This window comes from Panthera uncia, chromosome A2 (genome assembly GCF_023721935.1).
Source record: "Panthera uncia isolate 11264 chromosome A2, Puncia_PCG_1.0, whole genome shotgun sequence".
Taxonomy (NCBI): domain Eukaryota; kingdom Metazoa; phylum Chordata; class Mammalia; order Carnivora; family Felidae; genus Panthera; species Panthera uncia.
This window is the reverse complement of record NC_064816.1, coordinates 45081567-45089820: the sequence shown is the minus strand read 5'-3', so window position 1 is coordinate 45089820 and position 8254 is coordinate 45081567. Positions and strand designations below refer to the sequence as shown.

The 8254-nt window shown below is 44.4% G+C and overlaps 2 pseudogenes; both read right to left on the bottom strand.

Moving 5' to 3' along the window:
• Positions 1-956: 956 nt before the first annotated feature.
• LOC125929588 (transient receptor potential cation channel subfamily V member 5-like) lies at positions 957-2046 on the bottom strand (annotated as a pseudogene).
• Positions 2047-2443: 397 nt separating this feature from the next.
• Positions 2444-4058, bottom strand: LOC125929586 (transient receptor potential cation channel subfamily V member 5-like; annotated as a pseudogene).
• Positions 4059-8254: the final 4196 nt, after the last annotated feature.

Here is an 8254-nt window from a genome sequence, read left to right as displayed (position 1 = left end):
TGATACATCCATACAGTGAAATATTTTTTGGCCTTTAAAAGGGATCGAAGTCTGATACATGCTATATGTGGATAAATCTTGAAAACATGCTAAGTGAAATAAACCCGGAAAAATAGGATTAATATTACATGACTGGACTTACAGGAGGTACCCAGAGCAGTCAAATTAATAGACAGAAAACAGAATGTCAGTTATCAGGTACTATAGGGAAAGGATAGAGAAGAGTTAATGTTTAATGGGTACAACAGTTTCAATTTGGAAAGATGAAAAAGTCTTGTAGATGAATAGTAGTGTTGGTTATGCAACCGTGTGAATGGACTTAATGCCACTGAGTTGTATACCTAGAAACGGTTAAAATAGTAAATTTTATGTTATGCGTATCTTTCACAATACAATTTTTTAAAAATTACAACAAGTTGGGGGTGCCTGGGTGGCTCAGTCAGGTAAGTGGCCGACGTCAGCTCAGTTATGGTCTCACAGTTCGTGGTTTCGAGCCCCACGTCGGGCTCGGTGCTGACAGCTGAGAGCCTGGAGCCTGCTGTGGATTCTGTGTCTCCTTCTCTCTCTGCCCCTCCCCCTCGCATGCTCTCTGTCCATCTCTGAAAAATAAACATTTAAAAAATACTTATAAAAAATAAAACAAGGATAGGGCACCTGCGTGGCTCAGTTGGTTAAGTGTCTGACTCTTGGTTTCAGCTCAGGTCATGATCTCACGGGTTCCTGAGACATGGTCTCCATCCTCTCAGTGGGGAGCTTGCTTGGGATTCTCTCTCTGCCCCTCCCCACTCTCTCAAAATAGGTAAATAAACTTTAAAAAATAATAAAATAAATAATAAATAGGATAAATAAGTAGTAAATAGGATAAAAATCTTTCTTCTTGCAGTTTTCTAGTTGGGGTTTGGTTGCTAGGTAGGGAGAATCCTGCACGGTACAGAAAAAAAGGGAAGGGCCACAACCTCAGTGCCATGCCTGGCTTTTCCCACGTTACGCACAAAGAAAGATGATCCAGACATTAGTCTAGCATCCTTACATAATGTCTTTGATGGCCAAGTGCAACTTCACTTGCAAAGATACCTTCTTTTCCCAAGATGTGGGCCTTCCGGGAGCTCAGAAAATATGTGGGACAACAGATGTCCATTGCCCATCTCCAGAAATGCTGCTGTGAAGTGAGACACGGCCTTTAAGAATTATTCTGTCTACCCCCTCCCATGATTAATAGGCATGAGAGTTAACTGCTCCCCACTCAGGCCTACCTGTTTGTGATATCTCCCTCTCCATTCCCTTCGCCAAGATCCAGTCCAAAATTCATGTGTTCTGGGGTGTTGCCACAAAGCTGGTGATGCAGCTCCTGTGAGGTGTAGTGTAGGACATGGGGGGAATGGGTGGCCAGAGAGGTTCCACCTAGGGTCCCACTTTCTATCACAAAAAACAGAGGGCTGTCTCTCAGAAAGTTGTTCTTGTCCATCCTCCTTGTCTGAGTTCTTGAAAGTTTCCACATAGCAAAGCACCTGCAAAGGATTTTGATCACGGTGGTCCTAGACTTGTAGGAACCAAGTGGTTCCCCAGCTCATATCTGTCTCCACAGATCCCAGAGCGAGGCCACAGGAAGTGGGGGAGCTTACTTTCCAGAATCACCATGGTGACCAGACCTGAGCCCTCCAAAGCTTGTCCCACTCATGGGCCACCTGTCAGTGTGTCATCCTTCATGGTGATGAACAGGTGGAGCATAAGCAGTGTGGCGATGATGGCAAAGGCAAAGTAGTCCATGCCAAACACAAAGGGCAAGCTCACTTCATAGTTGGAAGGCCCATCAATGATGGTGAGGAAAAGTTGAAAAGTGCTGAAGAGTGCCATGGGATAGTCGTGGAATTGCCCCCAGACTTGTTAGGTCCTCTGTCTGGAAAATGACATAGAATGCGGAGGCAAATCCCAGAAAAAACTAAGCCATCAGCTGACAGAAAGGCATTAGGTCTTCAAAAATCATCAGCCAGGGGCACCTGGCTGGCTCAGTCTGTAGAGCATGTGACTCTTGATCTCCAGGTTATGAGTTTGACCCCCACACTGAGTTAGAGATTACTTAAAAAAAAAATAAAGGGTTGCCTGAGTGGCTCAGTCGGTTGAGTATCCAACTCTTGATTTCGACTCAGGTCATGATCTCACAGTTGGTGGGATTTGAGCCCCCTGTTGGGCTCTGCACTGAAAGTGCAGAGCCTGCTTGGGATTCTCTCTCTGTCTCTCTCTACCCCTCCCCTGTGCACTCTCTCTCTCTTTCTCTCTAGAAATAAGTAAATGAACATTTAAAAAAAGAAAAATGATATGCTTGAGAAGAATGTTTGAGTCACTTCCGTTGTTTTTAATTAAATAAATAATATAAATGAACGAATGAATAAATAAATAAATAAATAAATAAATAAAATGAGTGCCTGGGTGGCTCAGTCAGTTAAGCATCCAACTTTGGCTCCGATCATGGTCTTACAGTTCATGAGTTCGAGCCCTGTTTCAGGCTTTCTGCTGTCAGCATGGAGCCTGCTTCGGATCCTCTGTCCCCTTCTTTCTCTGCACCTACCCCACTCATGCTCTCTCTCTCTCTCTCTCTGTCAAAAATAAACGAACATTAAAAAAAATAAAAACAAAAACAAAAATCATCTTCTGGATCATGATATTGAAAGCACAGAGGATTCCAGATGAAATTCTCAAGTGAAGTACGTAACACCACACAAGCCCAGCATCAGGGTGACGGACATGGGTGCCGCCACCTCTCCATCCATGTGGGACAGCTGCATCCCCATGTTCACTGGTACTATGTAGGCATCAGTGATGATAAGGACATGGAATGGCCCCCAGAGGACAGTCTGTCTAAAATAGCAATAGGCACCAACCCTGAAGACACTCAGGGTCTCTGGGAGCAGGTTGATGACAACCTTGGTATTGGTCACCAACTCCCCCATGAGCCAGATTTTGTCCTGGTGAGTCACATAGGCCTCCTGGAGTGGTCTCTGTTGGAAAATGGTGTTTTCTCAGGAATCTGTGCAGTTGCCAATTCAGAACTTGAGGGGGCAGTAGACATAGCAGATCATATAGAGCAGGTACAAGGCACCCAGAACATAAAACAACCACTGACCATATTTCTTCCACTTGAAGCTCGCTAGTTGCTTCACTGGGGTCCGTTCTAGGATCTGGTGAGTCACCTGCTTCTTGGGGGAGACCATGAGCTCTAGAAAGGATGTGTCCTCTCCCCAGGAGTTGGTCTCTGTGAGATCATAGAGAGTGGAGGTCAGCGGTTCATATGTCCACTGGATACGCTTCTACTTCTACATCAGGTGCTAGAACATCACAATGTGGCCCTCCACTCTTGCTGGCTTGAAGGGGGTGAGACCCCCGTGAGTGGGCATGGGGTCCAAGGACTGCAGGAGGTCCCAGCTCCCATCATAGGACAGGACCAGGTTATGTATCTGGCAGGCAAAGATTTTGTTGGGCTGGAGGATGAGAATGTGCAAGATGATGTTTCCCAGGGAGTCCTGGGCCTGGATGCTGGCTCCGGGCTCGATGAGCAACCTCACAAAAGACAGAGGATACTCCCAAAGTAGATGAGGTTTGCAGGGGCCCTGGTGGAAAGCTGTGCCTGTAGCTCTTACAGAGATGCCAGTCCCATGGGCAGGCAAGGCTCACACCAAGTTCATGTTCTGGTTCACAATGGTTATGTGCAGAGCAGTCCAACCTACAGATGGCTCACACATGGGGAGCTCTGTGACCATCTCTGGGCAGTCTCTGCCAGCACCGTGGCATTGTCGCAGAGGGCTGCTATAGGCAGCACCATCTCCCCCAGGCCTCCTCTTCATCCAAAGTCACAGGTTTATTCCAGTGAAAGTTTCTTCGGGAAACACAGGTGATTTTCCTTGGCTGCCTGAAGCAGTGGAGACTCTTGAACACTCTTTTGTTGCAGCATACAGGCTTTGTCCAGATGCTGATCCCAGCCCTGCTCCCTGACCAGCCAGGAGGCCAGAAGTCTGGGGTTGGATCCAGAACTGCCTTCTGCCTTTGGCAGAAGGGGCCCCCATGCCTTCTCCTTTCAGGCACTGGCAGGTTACGAAAGTTCGGTACAAGTAACGGGTCTAGGACTCAGCAGCAGCTGAGGAGGAGGCAGGGTCTGGGGTTGGGACTGAGCGTGAGTATATCTTTCACATGACTTGTGTATGCAGCTTGTAGTTTGTGGCTGTGGGGTGTGTGTGTGTGTTTGTGTGTGTGTACGTGTGTGTGTGTGTGTGACCAAACACTTGTTTTGTTGCAAAACATAGCCAAGAGATACCATTGGCATTGTGCGCTCTTTATCTTACTCTCTCTCCCCTCCCTGCTCTCTTTATGTTCTTCTTATCACTCAGAAACTGCAGTAAAGATGTTTACAAACTGGAAAATACAGCCAGCCACCTTCCAATGTCAGTTCCCTTGGCTTTAAATATATCCATTTGTGGACAGACCCATCCCTGAAACTGTATTTATCTATCTGTCTGCTTGATATCACACTTGAACACCAAAGAGGCATTTCAAAATGAATGTGACCAAAACAGGATTCTCACTTCCCTGACCCCTCTGCCTCCCAAACATGTTCTTTGCCCGTCTTCCCTATTTCTATAAATAACACCATCATTCACATAGTTATTGAGGCCCAAACCCTAGGCATTGGTCCTTTAGTGATCCCTTTCTCTCTCTCTCTCTCTCTCTCTCTCTCTCTCTTTTTCACACACACACACACACACACACACACACGCATGAGCACATGCGCACCACATCACTTCATCTGCAAAGCCTAGTGGTTCTACCTCAGAAAGGAATCTCAAACCTACTTACTTCTCCCCATTTCCACAGCACCTCCCTCATCTAAGCTGTCGTCTTCTTTGGCCTGGGTAGCCGCAATGGCTTTTAAGTGGTCTCTGTGCTTTGACCTTTGTCCTTCTCTAAAACCAAATCAGAACAAGTCACTCTGTTTAGAATAAAACCGACTCCTACAGTTCTTGTAGGCCTACAAGACCCTACAAGGTCTGGCCCCTGCTTGCTTGTACAATCTCACCTCCTAGGACTCTCCTGGTTGGTCACTTATCTGTTGTTCCTCATGTGGCACCTCAAGCACCCTAAGCCCATTCCTACCTCAGGACCTTTGCATGATCTCTGGTCTTGATTCAGGGGTCCTCACCACAGAGAGACCTTCCCTGGTGACTCTATCTAAAGTGATCTTCTTGTTCCAGTCTTTAAACCATCACACTATTTCTATCCTCCAGAACATGCACCCCAGGGGTGCCTGGGTGGCTCAGTCAGTTGTGGGTCCAACTCTTGATCTTGGCTCGGGTCTTGATATCAGGCTTGTGATTTCAAGCCCTGCAGTGGATGTGAAGCTTACTTAAGAGAAGAAGAAGAAGAAGAAGAAGATCATGCACCCCAATTTTAAATGATACAGATGCTGTTTCCTTACTTGTTCCTTGGCTTGGTGTTGGTCTCCCACACTAGACTCTAAGCTCTTCTTCCCCACTGGAATTTGAACTCAAATCAAACCAACTCCAAAGTTCCAGTGCATTTCAAAAGAGAAGGAAAAATGCATCCATAAGAACTCATCTATATGAAAGCATATTATTTTCCTTTAAAATTGCCCTCATGTCTTCCTATCTTCAAAACCCCTTTGGCACTCTTGCTCTAGATTTTTTTTCAGAGCCAAGCTACTCAAACACTTGATCACAACATGGTTCTAAATGGGCTGTGATACAGTTCGTGGGTTTGAGCCCCACATCGGGCTCCACCCTGGCAGCCTGCTTGGGATTCTCTCTCTCTGCCTCTCTCTCTGCCCCTCCCCTGTTTGCTCTGGGTCTCTCTCTCAAAATAAATAAACTTAAAAATTTTTTAAATGGGCTGTGATACAAGAAGCGGAAAAGAACACATTTTAGAACAGTGTCAATTTAATCCCTTTTTTATTAAAAAATTTTAAAGTTTATTTATTTTGAGAGAGAAAGAGAGAGCACACGAACTAGTGGGAGAGGGGCAAAGAGAGAGGGAAAGATAATCCCAAGTAGGCTCCTTGCAATCAGCACAGACATGGGGCTCGCACTCACGAACCATGAGATCACAACTTGAGCTGAAATCAAGAGTCGGATCCTTAACCTACGGAGCCACCCAGACGCCCTTAATCTCTTTCCTCTGAATTGAAGGCATTCATAAAAATATTTCTGACTCTCCATGAACATACCCACTTCACACACGCATACACCTTCCATGGATGTATTTTAAGTCTGGAAGGAGAATCACTAAATTGTTAACAGTGTTCGCTATAAGGAGAGGGGAACTTTCAAAACACACTATTACTCCTCTAACAGTTGCTTCAGGGAAGAGAGATTCCCAAACCGAGTGAGAGGGAGGAGCAAGGCTAATTTTCAACTGGAATGTACCAGTGTGGGCACTGGTCACAGCCAGCCTTCACTTTTATTGGACTGTGCTCGTGCCACACCATCTTTTCTTTTTTTTTTTTAATATAATTTATTGGCAAGTTAGCTAACATACAGTGCACACAGTGTGCTCTTGGCTTCGGGGAAAGGGAAACCTTCTTGCACTGTTGGTGGGAATGCAAACTGGTGCAGCCACTCTGGAAAACAATGTGGAAGTTCCTCAAAAAATTAAAAATAGAACTACCCTATGACTAACAATAGCACTAATTTATCCAAAGGATACATGCCATCTTTTAAATGTTTTCACTGATATCCAGAGGAGGTTTTGCTTTGTTGTACAACACACTTATATATAATTTAAATTCAGTACTATGCACATGCATTGATTCAATCCTCTTACCTCAAGCTCACATCACGTACTTGACAAAATTCAGCTCAACCCAATACTGAGCATCTACTGGGAGCCATAAGTGCTGTGGAGAGGCAAAGATGGATAAAACACAATCTCTGCCCCAAGCCTCACGGTCCGTGACCGAAAATATCATCACCCGGTTTGATCACTGACCTTGACCTCAAAAATTTAGTCTGACAACCTGTTGGCTCTTTTCAAAAAACAAAACCTTTTTCAACAAGCAAAACCCTAGAAAATTCTCAAGGAGGGGAGGAAAAAGAAAATCCTGCCTTGCCTCTGAAAATAATTCCAAGAGAAGAATACCCAAAGTCTTTGGAGAAAACGTAGCCAATAAAATAAGTCCTTAGTTCCCAAAAAGGTTTGAACAGGACTATCATTTATCTGGTGTATAAATTCTGGCACCAAAAACATGCATACACACACACACACACACACACACACACACAACTCAGCCAAACAAACAAAAAACCCTCATTCCATTTCCTGAAAACTGGAGTTTTTAGTTCTATCACAACTCCTTTTTATTAAAACAAATGTTTCTGGGGGATGCCTGGATGGCTCAGTTGATTAAACATCTGGCTTCTGCTTTCAGCTCAGGTAGTGAGATCAAGCCCCAAATTGGGGCTTAAGATTCTTTCTCTGTCCCTGTGCCCTTTCCCCCCACTAGAACACACACACACTCTCTCTCTCTCTCTCTCTCTCTCTCTCTTTCAAATAAAAAATTTAAAAAAATATTTCTGTAACATTGCCTTTGCTATCCTGAACTGAAATTCTACCCACAAAACATTTCTAAAAATCAGTATATTGCTCTAAATGTCATATAAGGAAGAAATAAAAGATATGATTTAAAGTACAATGTGCATTTCAATATAAGAGTGCTCAGATGATTCAAGAAGACAGTGACAAGTCAAATGTTTGCACCTACTTTTAATGAATACGTGTGCATTTCAGAAGAGTGAGACAATACTCAACAGAGAGTTGGCCATTTTGCTTTATATGTGCTATTTCCAAATAAGGGCTGAATAGACATACATAAAATTTCCACAAATGAGACAGCTATTAGTAAGGACTGATGCAGTTGTGTGGCTCTAGTGATTCAGGTCCCGAGTGTGGTACTGCCGTTAATGACGTCATTCTCCAAAATGGCGGACAACTCTTAGTAAAGTGATAGAAGGTTGCTTTCATGTATACAGTAGTAGCATTCCTCAGAATGCTTGGTGACTATTAAAACCATACTGGGGCCACCTGGGTGGCTTATCCGGTTGAGCCTCCAACTTTGGCCAGGTCATGATCTCAGGGTTTGTGAGTTTGAGTCCTACGTTGGGCTCTGTGCTGAGAGCTCAGAGCCTGGAGCTTACTTTGCTTGTTTGTTTGTTTGTTTGTTTGTTTTTAAATTTTTTAATGTTTATTTATTTTT